Source organism: Rhinoderma darwinii, chromosome 2 (assembly GCF_050947455.1).
Source record: "Rhinoderma darwinii isolate aRhiDar2 chromosome 2, aRhiDar2.hap1, whole genome shotgun sequence".
In the NCBI taxonomy this organism is placed as follows: Eukaryota; Metazoa; Chordata; class Amphibia; order Anura; family Rhinodermatidae; genus Rhinoderma; species Rhinoderma darwinii.
The window spans coordinates 400,191,755-400,210,445 of record NC_134688.1 but is presented as its reverse complement, the minus strand read 5'-3'; the positions used below and the strand labels follow the sequence as shown (position 1 = coordinate 400,210,445).

Sequence of the window (18,691 nt, the reverse complement as noted above, 5' to 3'; positions counted from 1 at the left end):
CCAAATACTATATGTCAAAAGGGAAAATGACTGATATTAAAGCATATCATTAATAATAGATAACGTGCTGCCCTAATGATTCCGCTGTACACACAAGCCAAACACCCCCCTATGATTGACATCCGCTGATGTATACAGGCAGCAACATGAGTATAGTCAATCATTGATGGGGAAGGGGCAGAAGGAGGCTGGGTTAGCTACAGGCTCCTTTAAGTACACTTTATTTTTGGTTATTATATATGTGGCACAATATTTAATGTGAAGTTTGGTATAAGAGCAATTCAGGCCTGTGACTTGAGAAATGCCACATGTAATAGAGCGGAAATCTTGTACTTGAGTGAATAAAGGAATCCTTAATTTCTTCATCATAACTGGAGTGCTGCCTTTTATTTGAATTTTTGCCATTATATATGACAGATCTGCTTTAATACAAATCGGTCATTTTTCCTTTAGACATATAGGGTGGAATTTATCAACTTTTCTACACCAGTTTTCTGGCATTGAAAAAAAACCACCAAAAACAAAATCTTTTTCGACATTTGCACCGCTCACGGTCCTTTACTAAAAAGTGGGTGGGGCTTAACAAAAGTGGTGTGGCCTCCCTCCAGCTACCATACCTAGAAAAGATCTCACTTTCAGGAGCAGGAACAGCCAGAGATGAGCTTCAATAAATTAGGCCTCAATCGGACGCCAGACTGTCGTCTTAAATGTCTGTCTTAATTAAGTCCCCCAGTGGTATTTGGTGTGAAGTAGGTATTTAGGTATATGCCAAGCAAGATATTTAGAAAAACAATGCACACTCCTGCACTATAATCATTTCTCTGTACAATTGGAGGTACACTTTAGCCAGCGGCTTTCAACTTTAGACAAAAATGGACGTCGTGGGCAACTTTCATCATGATGATCTTGTGGGCACGGTCAGTGCACCAGTGAGATGAGCAGCAGGAGCAGGGCTTTATTACACAACCCTGTTACTGCTGCAATTGCCGGCATCAGATTAAACTCCAATCCCTGCAGTTAATGGCATTGCTGAACAAGGGAGGAAGCCCCTTTGTAACAGTGCACGCAAGTCAATCTCCAGGGCTGGGGTCATCATGGAGACTAGGACCTGGCAATAGATCCCCAGAGCGGTCTCATGTATATTCCTATTAGGGCATACTTGTAGTATGCCCTAACAGGCACCTGAGCATATTTCTGTGCACAGGTACGATATGCTGGCATACAGAAGTACGCCAGCATATTGTTGATAATAAAAAACATTTATAGCAAAAGTCCCAATATCGGATGAATAAATGCAAAAAAATCAAATAAAATTCAAAAGATTTGTATAAAAAAAAATTGAGAGTTTATTTTAATAAAACATAACACGAAAAAAAAACCACAAAATTAAGTTAATTAAATGCTAACATATACATACTACAAAATGGTAAAAATTTGTCTCTTACAAAAATCAAAAGGTCTCATTCAGCCACATTGATGCAAAAATAAAAATAAAAAAGTTACTATATATTATCTGGAAATACCAAAATGAAAAAACAAGAAATGTGACCGGTCCTTGAGAGGTTAAATAGGATAATGTTTTCTCATGACAGATCCACTCTAAAGGGATATTCCAGAAAAATATTTACACTGATGACATACTGATTAGCAAAAGGTAGGAAACCATATATAATATCAACACGGTGTCAGTGCTAATGGGAGGAACATCTCATTAATAGAAAATCCTAGGTGAGCTAATACATAGGCAAGGTAACCGATGAGGGTGTGTTCATTTAAAGGGGTATTTCCAGCGACAAGCAAAAGCGAAAATATGAATTTCTTCAAATTGTGATGAAGCAGATAGGTTACACAAAATGTACGTCCTATATATAGAGCAGATGGATGTAAAGTTTTGTAGGAAAAGATTTAGTGTGACTTATAGTGAACGGAGATTTAAATCCATAAATTCCAAGTCCAGAATGCGGTTCCACACTGTAAACTCTTACAAGGAAGGCTGTCGGTCATTGCGCGAGGCCGCCCTCCGGATTTATGAACCCATACGGAGTATTTTTCAAGGTGTAATGAATCCTCTGGTGGTGCATGTGAAGTCTTTACCCCAGGCACTATACAGTAATTCAATGTAGGAAAAACAAGTTGTCCTACTACATCATTGGAGCTCAGCGACACCGTTAAGCAGTAACTCAGGATCAGTACGAGATAAGTAATGACACGTGTTTAAACAATGAGCAACTTTGTAAACAGATTATATTTCTAAAATAAATGGTTAATTCATGTTCATAGGAAAACATATGTGCTTAAAGAGGCTCTGTCACCAGATTATCAAATCCCTATCTCCTATTGCATGTGATCGGCGCTGCAATGTAGATAACAGTAACGTGTTTTTTTTTAAAAAAACGATCATTTTTGGCCAAGTTATGACCATTTTTATATTTATGCAAATGAGCCTTTCTAATGGACAACTGGGCGGGTTTTCTCTTATTTCCATCTGGGCATGTTTACTTGTTTTCCTAGCTGGGCGTTGTGAATAGAAGTGGATGATGCTGACATATGATGCTGCCAAACACTTCTATTCACAACGCCCAGCTAGTAAAACAAGTAAACACGCCCAGATGTTACAAACACAATACACGCCCAGTTGGAAATAAGAGAAAACACGCCCAGTTGTCCATTAGAAAGGCTCATTTGCATAAATATAAAATTGCTCATAACTTGGCCAAAAATGATCGTTTTAAAAAAAAACAAAAAAAGTTACGGTTATCTACATTGCAGCGCCGATCACATGCAATAGGGATTTGATAATCTGGTGACAGAGCCTCTTTAAAGTGAATCTCTGCCTTTTAACAGCATGCCATTTTATGGGCCCAAATTTGTGTGTTGATTTCTTAAATTTAGATTTGTAATGGTCAGAGCTCCGTTTTCACGATGCAGAGCTCCAAATCCTTTGCGAAGATGTAGAGAGTTAAAAGATAAAATTCTGCACCCACTAGCGGGAGCTTACTGCAGACTGTTGTATTATCGAGTTATATGTATAAACCGTATGCAGTAAGACCCTAAGCTCCCCTATTGGTGGCAAAAGGTTTTCATTCATAGTAGTATTCCCAAAACAACAATTGCCGGGACCCCAACCAATCCAGAGAACAAAAGTGAATTGAGCTGTACTGTACAGCTGATGCCTGGGAGCGCTGCAGTGCAGTGCAGTTAAAAACTTTGAAGGGGCCGTAGAACTAATCCAGCAATGCAGCCGCTTCAATCCTAGTTTTACCATGCTATACTATATGGACAAAAGTATTGGGATACACCCCCTAATCATTTAAATCAGGTGTTTCATTCAATGGCGCAGGTGTAAAAAAAACAAAAAAAAAAAAACACTTAGCCATGCATGCAGTCGCCTTTACAAACATTTATGAAAGAATGGGTCGTTCTCAAGAGATCACTGTATTCCAGCGTGGTACTGTAATAGGATGCCACCTTCGCAACAAGTAAGTTTGTGAAATGTCTTCCCTCCAAGATATCCGACCTTATTGTGCCCACTGTAAAGTTTAGTGGAGGAGGGTAATGCTATGGGGTTGTTTTTCAGGGGTTGGCCACTAAGTTCCAGTGGCGGGAAATCTTAAAGATTCAGCATACGAAGACATTTTGGACAATTGTATGCTTCTAAGGCCTCATTTACACGAGCGTGTGCGTTTTGCGCGCGCAAAAAACGCTGCGTTTTGCGCGCGTTTGTATGGCGTATGCACTGCGTATACGCAGCCTTGTTGCGTTTTAAACGCGCAAAAGGCATTTGACAGCTCCGTGTGTCATGATGCGCGGCCGCCATCATAGAGATGAGGTAGTCGAGGCCCGTCACTGTCCAAGGTGCTGAAAGAGCTAACTGATCGGCAGTAACTCTTTCAGCACCCTCGACAGTGAATGCCGATCACAATATACACCAACCTGTGAATAAAAAAAGACTTTCATACTTACCAAGAACTTCCTGCTTCCCCCAGTCCGGGCTCCCGGCCGTTGCCTTGGTGACGCGTCCCTCTCTTGCCATCCGGCCCCACCTCCCAGGATGACGCCGCAGTCCATGAGACCGCTGCAGCCTGTGATTGGCTGCAGCCTGGGCTTGGCCTGTGATTGGCTGCAGCCTGTGCTTGGCCTGTGATTGGCTGCAGCTGTCATTTGGACTGAACTGTCATCCCGGGAGGTCGCACCGGAGTTATCGGTAAGTCAGAACGTCTTTTTTTTTTACAGGTTCATGGATTTTCGGAGCGGAAGTCACTGTCCATGGTGCTGAACCAGTTTAACGCTTTCAGCACCGTGGACAGTGACTGTCTCCTGACGTCGCGTACCCGAACATTTTTTACCGGTTTCGGTCAAAACGAGTTTGGCCGAACCCGGTGAAGTTCGGTGCGCTCATCTCGAATTTGACACTCCGTTTGGATGTTTGTAAACAGAAAAGCACGTGGTGCTTTTCTGTTTACATTCAGGAGTTTGACAGCTCTTGCGCGAATCACGCAGTTCGCACGGAAGTGCTTCCGTGCGGCATGCGTGGTTTTCACGCACCCATTGACTTCAATGGGTGCGTGAGTGCGCGAAAAACGCACGATTATAGAACATGTCGTGAGTTTTTTTCTGCGCACACGCGCTGAGCGCAATTCACGCATCGTCTAAACAGCCCCATTGACTAATATAGGTGCGTACGACATGCGTGCAAAGCACGCGCGTCGCACGCGCGTATAATACGTTCGTGTAAACGAGGCCTAACTTTGTGGGAACAGTTTGGGGAAGGCCCTTTTCTGTTCCAGCATGACTGCCTCAGTGCAAAAAGCAAGGTCTATAAAGGCAAGGTTGGGTGAGTTCGGAGTGTAAGAACTTGACTGGCCTGCACAGAGCCCTGACCTCAACCCCATCCAACACCTTTGGGATGAACTAGAATGGAGATTGTGAGCCAGGCCCCCTCATCCAACATCAGTGTCTACCTCACAAATGCACTTTTGGATGAATGGGCAAATATTCCCACAGACACTCCAAAATCTTGTAGAAAGCCTCTCTGGAAGAGTGGAAGCCGTTTTAGCTGCAAAGGGGGGGGGGGGTCGACTCCATTTTAAAGGCTATGAATTTAGAATGCGGTGTCCCAATACTTTTTGTCCATATAGTGTATATAAATTTCAAATAGTAATACATTTCCAAACTCACCAACAAATTTATTTATTAAGTGCTTCATAAATAAAATTTTCAGTTTTAGGGGAAGTGCAGAAAAATGATCTGCATAAAGTTGTGAACGCGATCAGAAAAATAACTAGAATATATTAAACTATATAGAAAGGATCTTATAGTGGATTGTACAGAATTCCTTCTGACTCTACTGCAATAGAATTAAAAAGCAGACAATGTCTCTTTAACAAACTCTTCCCGCTTCCCATGTCTAGCGACTGCTGTAATAATAAGATCTCTTTCTATGAGCGGACTGATTATGTCAATAATGAGCTCACCAGCTAAAATGTAAAAAGGACTATTGTCAAATTACATTCAAATAGAAGCAGCATCCAAATGTGTAATGAGCGAGCACAACAGAGAACAAGAGATTAAGGATAACAATACCGGGACATTACAAATCACAGGACAATATCTAGACTGTGTTTTTGTCCTTCAGCAAAATTTTAAATGTGAGGAAAACCTTGGCAACAGCTGTGAGAAATATTTAAGCATGCAAAAAATGTAGCATCCCATGGTCTACGGTTATAACATCTAAACGAATAAACTATGAAACGTAAAAATACAGGAGGAAATATATAATAAATGTGATCTCAATAATGCTTTACATTCAATAAAAACGAAACAATTTTTAATTTTCTTCACTTTAAACACTGGAAGGTGCGATTTGCTACCAACATCTACAAAAAGTTTTTGGACCAGTAAATGTTACTTAGTCATGCCCCTCCTTAGGCCTGTTCTATAGTTAAGAATGGAAATCCATAAACAGCTTTACAAACAGTGATCATGTTTAGAATTCTTAACAAATAACTTGCATATCTGGACTATTTTTTTTAGATGATAACCTTCTTCGTAGTCTAAAAAATGGAATGTTTGCTAGAAAAAACTTTTTTTCTTCGTTTTTGTCTGGACTGGGAGCCTAATCCTCAAACATGCTTCCTCTGCTTTGAAAAAAGATGAAGATCAGCCAAGTTGGGGAAGGATATTTCAAAGTATTGCAATCCGAGCAGCTTCACGAGCAATGAGCAATTTGTGGCTGGACATTGTCATGCAAAAGAAGCACATCCTTCCAATCTGCAGCACACATTTCGGTATTGTAAACACTTTAGCAGTGTCCCATTCTGTAACATAAGAAAGATTGTGTCACGGCGCGGGGTGTGGACCCACTGGGCCGTACCGCATAGTGGGATAGCAGCTGGCCAAACAGGTACAATGCAATGCCTATAGTACAGAAAGGGTACCTGAGGCAATGTAGACAGTAGCGGTAGATTCAGGCTAAGAAGAGGCTCCGACAGTAGAAAGACACCCGGTGGGGTGCGACAATAGATGCAGCGGAGGGCACAACACAACTCCAACTTGAAGGCACAGAGGCACGGTAGCACGGGATACAGGGTACAGGCAGCAGGAACGGGTAACACTGGGAACTGGAAAACACTTGGAGACCATTTGGAAGGACAAACTTTAGGTAACACAACAACACTCAGGCAAGGCTCGAGAGGGCAGAGCCCCTTTTATAGTCCCGAGGCATTCTGGACTAATTGCAGTATTCTGCAACTGTGCGCATACTGGCCCTTTAAGGCCATGCGGGTGTGCTCTGCGGGAGACAGTGTCGTGACCAGGAAGTGAGTGCCGGCATCTCCCAGGTGTGAGATGCCGCCGTGAACTCGCTCGTCCATGGCCGCGGCCGTCAGAGGGCAAGTCAGGACGACGGTCCGCGGCCATAGACGTTACAGATTGAATCTCTGTTCCATTTGTTTCAGAGACACACATGTGCGAGAAAAAAAGGGGGCAGCTGCTCAGGGCAACCAGATTGCAGCGATCATCTTTCAGAGACCCCCTGAATGGAAGCGGATGTCTGATTGGTTGCATCAAGCAACTTACTTTTATAGGTTGCGCTGGTTTTGATAAATCTCCATTGATCTGAATGCAAAACAGCTTAAAATTTAATGAACTCAAAAAAAACAACAACTCCCATTAAAAAATTTAAATGCGATTTGGATGAAATATCAAGCTATCTGACATTATAATTACAGTGAAAGCACTTAAATTTTTATTTAAAAATGGTCTTCTAGAAGGGTGGTCCTCTGAAATGAGAGGATCAATACACAAAGGATATAAAAGCATTGAAAAGCCATCATAGAAAAATGTGGCCTAGATCAGGGAAGGCCTGGAAAGGTTGTACATCCAGCCACGAGCAACACATTTACGGGCCTAAATTATTGAACCTTTTTATGACTTCCCCATGAATGAATGATAATCTCATAATAAAAATTGGATAGAAATGGTGGCACATATTGCTGGGAAAATTTACATTAGAGACTTATCTTAATAAACCCCTTTAAGGAATTCCTAGAGCCCTATTGAAATTGATCGGCTTCATTTTTATTTCGCATAAAATACCCATTGCACGTTCATGGAAAAAGCACACCATTACTTGGCCTTTCGCTAAAGCTAAAATAAACTAGATTATGATGAATAGTCAGGCCTATATCCTTGTAGATAAAATAATTGTGCTAGAAAAAACCCTGGACTCTTTGGATCAGTTCTCTCAAGTCTCTTGACGTATTAATACTCCACTTGTGGAGTGACTCCTACTCATTCCCGTGTTTCTATTTAAAAAATCCTAATTTCCATGTTTTTCCCATCTCTCTTTTTCTTAAATATTTTATTTAATTTTGATCCATTCTTCTTTTCTTAGTATGCAGGGATTAATGTGACTGCTGATCTTCATAATGGGCCATTATATTTACTGTATCTGTAGAGGCTTCCGGTTTTGGTCTTATGACCAAATTACACTTTTGTAATGCTTTCCGATCTTCTAAAAATTAGCATTTAAGTAAAATTATCATTTGTTTGTATAACTGCATTTAATCCAAGGAAGATTTTTCTCCTGCAATTAAAGGAGCCTCACTTTTAAATTATTTTGATGGTTAATCCAGTCTGACAAGCCTTATGGGTCTTTTGTCTTCCTCTGAATCAATAGAGGGAAACAAAGATGAAAGTTCCCTCCTTTTCCTTATACACGTCTGAAGCAATGCTTCTAGGGGAAATTACTTCCGTAATACAGCGTGAGATGGAGCATGACCACGGAGCTGAAATAGGACCATGTCTATGAGGCTGAATACTCAGAGCTGCTCAGTAGATGTCCAACTAAATGGACATACATTTTACAAAACACTTCGTGTTCTATGAAAAGAATTTGCATCACTACACTAAAAGAAATTAGTTACAACCATAAGCTTCGCACCAAAAGAAATACTGAATATGCATAGAAATGGGTACCACGGAATTATTTATTTTAATTCTACCAAATTCAATATTCTGCGACATTAGGTCGTAACCGTTTTTTTCAGGATTTTTTTCCCAGGGTTTCTGTCTGACGTTTAAAACTGTTGGAACATGTTGTGAACAGACATGCTTGCTGCCAGAGTATACACTTGTTTACATTCAGAGACAGCAAACCCATACATACTGTAGCTAGTCCAGCTCTGATCTGAGAAGTGGATACCATTGTATCCCGTCTAGATAATGCTCTGTGAGCTAAGGGTGTGTTCACATCAGCGTTAGTTTCCGCTGAGGGGTTCCGTTGGAGGTTCCGTCGGGTTAACCCCTCAACGGAAAGGCAAACTGAAACCTCAGCTTCCGTTTCCCTCACCATTGAACTCCATGGTGACTGAAACCTAGCTAATGTTTTCCGTTTGTCACCGTTGTGACAGGGTTCCGTCGTTTTTATGGAATCAATAGCGCAGTTGACTGCGCTATTGATTAAGTCCGAAACAACGGAACCCTGTCACAACAGTGACAAACCGAAACCATTAGCTTGGTTTCCGTCACCATGGAGTTCAATGGTGAGGGAAACGGAAGCTGAGGTTTCAGTTTGCCTTTCCATTGAGGGGTTAACCCGACGGAACCTCAGATGGAACCCCTCAACAGAAGGGCAGCGGTGATGTGAACAGGCCCTAAAATACATCAGCACCAGCTGCACAGATCTCTCTGACAGTTTACTACAATGAATCAGCTTGGAGTCCGGACCTCTTTAGCTCAGAGAATTTCTTAGACTTGTACAATTGTATCCACCTCTCAGCTCAGAGCAGGACTAGGTATGTACAGGGTTGCGCCTTCGAATGCAACAAGAACGTCGTCATTCACGGACAACAAATAACTTGAAAATGGTGAGGAGTTTATACATAGTTTGTGTATTCTTTTATACAGCGATTAATCTTCATTTATGTAAAACCAGAAAACCCCTTTAAGTGAGGAAAAATTAAGAAAAAAATAATAAAACGTTAGGGAAAATGCGGTCTAATATTTTGTTGATTAGTACAGTATTTTTGGAGAGTTATTTCTAAGTCCTTTGAGAGAACATGTGTTTAAGTCTCATGTAATATTGCAGGTGCAGTGAGGTTATTTTAAAGTTAAAGCGAGTGTGAAAGTCTAAACTATTATAAAAGGAAATCAGAGCATTTAGAAAAACTTCAGGAGTGGATCTGGGAAAACCTTAAGGGTAAGGCTTCATGCACATGACCGTAGTTTTCATCTGTGATTATGGATGAATTTGTGGACCCAATCATTTTTATTCGCCACAGACACCTTTATATTTACGGATGTGTGTCTATGCTGTAGAAATTATTAAAAAAAAATAGAACATGTCCTATTCTTGTCTGCAATTGCGGCGCGGACTCGCCCATAGAAGTCTATGGGTGCTTCCGCAATTGCGGGCGGCTACGGATGTGTATTTGTAACCATCTGATCCGTATTTGCGGACAGTAAAAACCCTTACAGTTGTGTGCATGAAGCCTTAGGGTTTTTACTGTCCGCAAATACAGATCAGAGGGCTGCAGATACAAATCTAGCCATCCGCAATTGGGAAGCGCCCATAGACTTCTATGGGCAAGTCCGTGCCGCAATTGCGGACAAGAATAGGACAGGTTCTATATTTTGCAGATCATTTCTATGGCCCGGACACACATCTGGATATATACAGAAAGGTGTCAGTGGCCAATAGAAATGAATGGGTCTGCAATTTAATCCGTAATTACGGATGAAAACTACGGTAGTGTCCATGGGACCTTAGTCCACACGTGGAGTAAATACTGCAGATTTAATTGCGAAAAATCCACAGCGTAATACAGTAGCAGAAAAGTGGATGAGATTTGAACAAATGTCGTCCAGTCGCAGGATAAAAAACCCTCCGAAAGGAACGTTCATAAATTGACCTACGGTGCGTTTTTTTTAAATTCTGCAGCATGTCAATTTATATTGCAGAATCACTGGTTTTCTTTTGTGTGCTTTCTCCATTGAATTCAATGGGAAGTAAAACCGCAACAATATCAAAAATCGCAACTCAAAAAAAATAAAAGAAGCCTATACTCACCCGGATCTCTATGCTCCTGTGTCCAGCCCAGTGTCCAGGGATGATGTTTCATCCCATGTGACTTCTGCAGCCAATCACAGGCTGCAGCGGTGACATGAGATGAAACGTCATCCTAGGAGACCGGGCTGCAGGACGTCAGACGGACACATTGCCAACTGCACCACAATTTGGTGCGTTTTTTTGGCCTGGAATTTCTTGCAGCGTCCAAGGCGGATATGCAACTCACTTTTACGCAGCGTATCCGCCCAGTGTGAACGTACTCTAAAGGAGTATTCCATTTTATACAGTGGTTCCCAGAATCGACAATTATCACCTATCTACAGGAAAATGTATATTTGTGTTCATAACCTACCGCAGATATCGCCCCACAAATGCTCACACACTTCTGGGTTGTAAGCAGCACTTAGTGCTGAACTGGTGCCGTTTTATTACATGTTCCATCATGTATTAGGGTATGTGCACACGATGAAAGGCTTTTACGTCTGAAAAGAGACTGTTTTCAGGAGAAAACAGCTGCGTCGTTTCAGACGTAAAAGCTCCTCCTCGTAATATGCGAGGCGTCTTTGACGTTTGTAATCTTGAGCTGCTCTTCATTGACTTCTATGAAGAATGGCTCAAATTACGTTGCAAAGAAGCGTCCTGCACTTCTTTGCCGAGGCAGTCCATTTACGGGTCGTCGTTTGACAGCTGTTAAACGATGACGCGTAAATGACAGGTCGTCTGCACAGTACGTCGGCAAACCCATTCAAATGAATGGGCAGATGTTTGCCGACGTATTGTAGCTCTATTTTCAGACGTAAAACTAGGCATAATACGCCTCGTTTACGTCTGAAAATAGGTCGTGTGAACCCAGCCTTACTGTGCTCTCATCAACCTAATACCTGCCCAAAAGAGAGAGCCGGATCTTAGAAGGGGCCTGGCTTAGGAAAGAATCCGTAGAAGCCATCCTTTTTTGGTCATGTTTCATGGCACGCCAACACCAACAAAAATAGGAAGCAGGCAATGGTCATGTGGGGCTGTGTCGACGAGTCATTGACCTAGAGAGGCACCGGGATCATGTAACTGGAGTTTCCTTTGGCCTTTCTGGGCAAAAGTGGTAATACAAACATATTGATAAGCAAGTTCTAATCTTATTATATGATAACTAGGCAAGTGTTTAGTTGCTCCGGATAACCCTTTACTAGTGTACTGCTTATTGGACCTACACCCAATTTACCCCAAACCCCAGGGGCAGTAGTACAATACCTCCATTAGTAGTTCTTGGTCAGTTAATTCTTTGACTCATTATTTAAACAACAGTAAATGACTAACATTAAATTGTTCTAACTGCATTAATAATATATGTGTGCAGAGTCTTTGCGGTTTTATTTCCAGTAGTATACAGTAGATTATTAAAAATTTCTAAACTGTGAATCCAGAATTTTAGTCATTTACTCTGGTTCTGTATGAAAGAAACAGAGCTCTGAGTCCCCTATTGCCCTACAGAGATGAAAGTTAAGATTCCATTAAAGGGGTTGTCCACGACTGGACAACGGATGACCTAGCCACAGGACAGGTCATCAGTATACGATCGGTGGGGGTTTGAATCGCGGACCCAGCACCAATCAGCTGCTCCTTCTGCCTCAGGATGTTTTGAAAGGCACGCAGCAGTTGGAGCCGGAAGCAGATGGCTCCGACCACTGCATAGCGGCCATTCTGCAGTACTGCAGCTCAGTCTGCTTCCAGCTCCAACTACTGCATGCCATTCAAAACATCCAGCGCCCGGAGGCAGCCGATTGGTGCATGGTCCGGGTGTCGGACCCCCACCGACCATAAGCTGATGACATATCCGATGGATAGGTGATCAGTTGTCCGGTCGTGGACAACCCCTTCAAATCAGATGTCTAGATCCTCAATGGGAGTTGTACAAGTCAGAATATTGAACATACTAACTGGCGCCTTTGGGCAGCCATAAGTTTTAACTCTGTTGGACAATAGGTGAGCTGGAGAGCAATAAGAAAGATACAAAGCTCCAATCCCTAACAGAACATTAATAAAATTCCTTATTTACAATACATATATTATGTATAACTGCAGGAACACATTAAACACGTTAAGTTGTTGGTTTAAAATTATATATAAAATCTGTATTTTGCCCTCTATTTATTTACTACTTTTTTAAAATCTGGCAGCTTTTATTAGTCGGCTGATTTAAACACGGCTACCCGGGGATACTGCAGCTTTGATGTATTGTCTATTGGCAGTCCAAAATGTACCTTTTAGGATCAGGTTGCTGCTTTGTGCTTACACTGCAGCTCTGCTTGTTCAAGTTGGCTGCTGTGTATAAGCACAAGCTCACCAAACTGCACATGGTGCCGATTTCTATTATAGCAGCAAAGGATGGATTATAAACTAAAAATCAACACAACTAACAACGGAGAAAAGAAAAGATGATCAGAGATACAAAGAGATCTGCTTTAAATTTCTACATTATGATATGAATTTTATGTTATGTTTTCTTGGTTAATAAGGTTAATACCTTCATCTAACATACTACTTATTTCCTGTACGTCTTGCATTTTTTTCCCTCTACTTCAAATAAAGTAAGAAAATAAGGCATAAGACTTCTAAAAATGGGTTAAACTGTTATTCTGATTAACCTCCGACTGTTTCCCATTGTTTTCTTTTTTTTTCACCTTGGAAATACTAATTCGGATAGGTCTGCCATTCTCTCACACGCTGTATCATAGTCAAGCCCCATAATAAGGTTCTGTTTTTGTTTCGTGGTTGGGACACTTATCCACCTCTCCTCTACCTGTACTTTTATCGTCAGTCAGACATATGCTCATATACTGCTCCCTAGTCATGAGTTCTAGGGCCAATGTTCTCAAGCTTTCTTCAGATGGAGAACTAAGGACATTAAAACCACCAACAGTCATAACCATTACAGTACAGAACAAGAAAGCAACTACCACTCCTCAGACCGGGTGCTACCTCATAACCCACAATCTAGTAATTTTACATTTGCTACCTGCAATAACCAACCATGTGCAGAGATGTCTGAATTGAACGTGTATAACAGGAGTCACTAAAGCTATGCAACTAAAGAAGAGATGTAAAAAATAAAGGGTGATGGGTTAAGAGGAGCAATAGACTCCAGGTGTATCATTTCTGATAAATACAGTAAGATGCAGAGGAGTGGAGAGCGGAGGAGGATTTCACCTATGAAGAATAAGCCACCTAGTCAGCAGAAATCATAAAGGAATGCAAAAAACCACTAAGAGAATGACAGCTTGGTGGAGAATTACAGTAAACATAACAAAATGAATACAGAATTAGAGGAAAAGCAAAAAGATGCTGATTCAGCTGATGACATAATTGGAGATCCTTTCCTTAAAAATATTTCTTAAATATGCAAATTAGAAACTCTTGCCTACTAATGTATTCTAATATTCAGTTAGTGAAAAACTTCTTGTGGGAACAAAGACCGGAGTCTAAGCCTTCCGAAAGCCAAGCTTTAACTCAATAAACAACTAGACCAAAACAAGCACTTTATTTTTAACCATATTAAGAAATATATTCTTATTATTTCTATTTAGATCTGCACAAACATCAAAACAATGCCATTTCAATACTTTATTCTATTGTAAAAATCATATCTGCACCAGTTAAAGAGGTTAGGCGTAAGATAGCTTTTGCATCCAGGGCAGAATGATGGTCTGGGTTCCTGGGCCCCATCATAACCACCATAGTTATAATACACTTGAGCCTTGTTAAGACAATGACTTTAAACTACATTTACCTTTTGTTTTGCCATTTTTATTTTTAGGAAACAAGCTGGAGTAAAATGCAACTAATTTATTAAGAGGTGCACGCCGTCCGTGCGCCAAAGTGAAATCTACCTATAGACAAAGAGGAAAAAACACCTGGCGCACATCGTGCATCATCTCTTGTTTAAAGTGACAAAGGGTAGGGGGTAAGCGGTTGTGCTTACCTTGTGGTGTTGTGCTAGGAGGTAGTTTCTTTGCTTGATGAAGAGATTGGTCCGATCTCGTAACGCATAGCATTCTTATCCATTAAACATATATCTTATTTAAGCTTCTTGCCTTGGATTGAATTCTTCAATTCCACAACATTTGGACAGCGCTGGAGAGTTTTATCCCCTTTTTTTCTTCATTTATCTCGAGAGTGAAATCTACGACAGTCAGGATTTTCACTATAATTTGCGCCAGATTCTGGCATCGGGCTGCTGGCGGCCCTGCCGTTTTTCACATAGTGCTGCCCACTTTTTGCAAGGTGGCGAGAGCGATGGAAACAGCCCCAATGTCCAAAATGTTGCAACTTTTGATCCATATGCAACATTTCTACGCCAGAAAATTGGCTCACAAAAGTTGATAAATTCCCCCTAAAATATCTGGTCAAATTGGGGAACCTGTTTAAGGCTAGAACTACTGTGGTTAAATCTGAACCACCGTTCTATTCCATTCCCAAACTTGTTTAAGGATTAATATCAAAGAGGAGGATAGAAAGTAAGGCAATTCATTCACAGCTGAACTACAAACAACTCAACTTTAACATGTATAGCACCCTCAGCTTCTAGTATTTTGCACAAGAGAATAAAACATTAATGAGGATGAATTTTCTTTCACCAATTTCTCTCCTCCAGAAGGGTGGAAAATGTGATAGACAAAGGATCACCATCAAACAAAGTAACACCATTGTACATAACTAGATATGATAAATGCATAGGGAGGGCTAAAGGGGTTGACCAATTCGGCAGCCTTATTTGTCAAACCCCAAAAACCCTAAGTCTGGTATAAAAAGTTGCTAATCTGGATTGACAAACACATCTCTCAAGCCATACAGCTGGGTTTAGGAGTAGGAGAGCCTGCAGTATAGAACTAAAATCAATCTTATACTGTGGCCACCTGGTCTCTGTCCTTCAGTCATGCAATACCTGCTCAATTTGTGAACGTTACCATTTTTTTTTTCTTTGTTTGTTTTCTTTTAGTTTATCCAACTTTGGGAAGATATTTCCCATACTTGTCAGTCCATTCTCATTTGCACCCGTCTGCTCCCCAAACTCGACGCACGCACACATCATACTTCTCGTCATAATCCACATTACTCACTGCAATGTACCTAGCGCAGTATTAGTCTTCATCATCACTAGTACAGTCACTTATCAAGATCTATGCCTGTATACACATACCATATCAACTTCCGTGTAACCACCTTGTTCAACATTCATCGACACGCTTTCATAGCTCTGCTTTTCATTCTTGTTCTATGAAAGTTTTCCATCTTGAACTATCTAAACAACCTCCCTTTGACATTCCTACTAGCTTTAACATTCTGTCACAACCTTCTACCGCCTCCTTACCTTTTCTGCTGGCAACAACTGCTAGATAACCACCGTGCCCCGGACAGTGTCTGCTTGTAGAACTACCCATTTGTTGTTCTATTTTTAATACCAGTTCCCAGAACTTGGATTTCTGTTCTAGTCAGTACTTTTTATAATCTTTTGAGCCTCTCTAAAACAAGACAGTAGGATATCTCTCTTACTAGCCACTAAAACTACCCTTTTGGAGTTCTTTAGTACCAGTTCCTAGAACTTGGAATTAATGTCACTTTCTAGCCGGTCCTTTTTTTGTCTCACAATAGGATATCCTTTTCTTTGGTCTCTAGCAATCTTTATCATGAAACACAGTACAAACATAAACTTAAATTGTCACTACAGGTTGTTACATTCATACTGTTCCGCAGGCTGGAGTCTATAGGACCCAGCTTGGGACAGTCCACCGACTAATGCTACAGGCATGGGAGATGGGCGAAACGGTTTGTAAGAATCAAAGGTTCTTACTTACCGCGGTTTTGTAGTTTCACAGATGCTCTGATTAGCCGCAAGCTTCTGGTTAAACTGGTCCGTTGTGGATCCCGGGTTTTGGCACCAACGAAATGTCGGCGTAGCCTGGGTTTGGGAGAGCTAAAGGTACTCTAAAAATCCAGCCTCGGAGTCCAAATCAAGATAAAGCATCGAAAAGATCACACATACACGGAAGTTAATCAGTATCACACATGTGCCATTTTTCTGGTGCTTGAGGCCTTTTGTGGTTTATTTATACATAAAAAGTCAATACAAGTTTGATGAACAATAGAAATCATATATGATTTAGTTCCAGCCCAGTTATAGATGTAGCTTAGCCTATCACATTAAAGGTCACTTCTTAGTATATATGTTACTAGCATAAAGAAACTACGGAAGCATATCTATATATGGCCTCAAGAAATGCTCCTGAACCCCTTCCATTGGAAATCTAGTTTCAGCTCTGTTAATTTTGCACCTAAAATCTTATTTGGAGAAGAAAAGATTCTTAGTCTCATTAAAACATGAAAATCTAATCTGTAGGTCCTAAAAACGTCAAATCTATTAGAATTCTTCAAAACAATTATTCGCTGAGACTTTCAAACCCTAACACATGTCTTCACATACTTATTAACGCTCTATACTACAGATTTTTCTACTGAATAGTAAATGATTAAACAATAATCACTTTCATACTTTATTCTAAAATAACATTTTAGTGTTTATCCTAGGGAGATTGATTTGTGCATGAGCATTATTAGGCAACAGTCTAAAAAAAAAAAAAGGAGGAAAAACACCACAACACACAGAAATATGTTTTTACCACCAGTACAAACCCAAATGTATAATCATTAGGCCGGGGTTACACTGTGCAATTTTGTTGCATTTTTAAATGCATTTTTTAATTTTGGTGGATAAACTTCGATGTCTCTCAATGGGAGTTATAATACCTTGGCGACCAGTTGCCTAAATGTGGTTTGGGACATTTAATACCCAACAGGTGTACAAAATGTATCAAATGCCAGCCAATGTAATTTTTGCAGTGTATTTGTTTAAAAAACTAAAAGCATTGTCTTATTACTGGCACAGAAACAACTAGCTTTATTGAACAAAGCAAATAGATGCAGGGGATGCACACAATTCTAAACATTATACAAATTGAAAAAATAAATAAATACACACAAAAAAATATATACACAGACACAGACACACACACAGTCAATTAATTAGATCAGAAAGTTAATTTATTTCAGTAAGTCAATTCAAAAAGTGAAACTCATATCATATAGATTCATTACACACAGAGTGATCTATTTCCAGCATTTTTTTTCTTTTAATGTTGATGATTATGGGTAACAGTTCACGAAAACCCAAAATTTAGTATCTCAGAAAATTAGAATATTAAATAAGCCCAATTTCAAAAATTATTTTTAATACCGAAATGTTGGCCTACTGAAAAGTATGTACAGTATATGCCCTCAATACTTGGTCGGGGTTCCTTCTGCATGAATTACTGCATCAATGCGGCGTGGCGTGGAGACGATCAGGCTGTGGTACTGCTGAGGTGTTATGGAGTCGAGGTTGCTTTAATAGCGGCCTTCAGATCGTCTGCATTGTTGGATCTGGTGTCTCATCTTCCTCTTGACCATACGGGTTTAGGTCAGGCGAGTTTGCTGGCCAATCAAGCGCAGTGATACTGTGGTTATTAAACCGGGTATTGGTACTTTTTGCAGTGTGGGCAGGTGCCAAGTCCTGCTGGAAAATTAAATCAGCGTCTCCATACAGCTTGTCAGCAGAGGGAAGCATGAAGTGCTGTAAAATGTCCTGCTAGATGGCTGCGCTGACTCTGGACTTGATAGAACACAGTGGACCAACACCAGCAGATAACATGGCTCCCCAAACCATCACTGACTGTGGAAACGTCACACCGAACTGCAAGCAACTTTGGATTGATGCCTCTCCACTCTTCCTCCAGACTCTGCGACCCTGATTTCCAAATGAAATGCAAAATTTACTTTCATCTGAAAACAGGACTTTGGACCACTGAGCAACAGACCAGTACTTTTAAAGGCTTCGGAAACATTTGCAGGTGTTTTGTGCTGATTAGCTGATTAGAGTGTGACCCCATGAGTCTACAAATCTTCAACTTTTACCCTATATTCTAATTTTCTGAGACACTAAATTTTAGGTTTTCATTAACTGTTCGCCATAATCATCAACATTGAAAGAAAAAAAATGCTGGAAATAGATCACTCTGTGTGTAATAAATCTATATA

The 18,691-nt window shown here is 40.6% G+C and overlaps 1 protein-coding gene across 3 annotated transcripts in view; it reads right to left on the bottom strand.

Annotated features, from left to right (window-relative positions):
* CNKSR2 (connector enhancer of kinase suppressor of Ras 2) overlaps positions 1-18,691 on the bottom strand; it is a 371,721-nt gene that overhangs the window by 234,284 nt on the left and 118,746 nt on the right. The window lies entirely within an intron of this gene.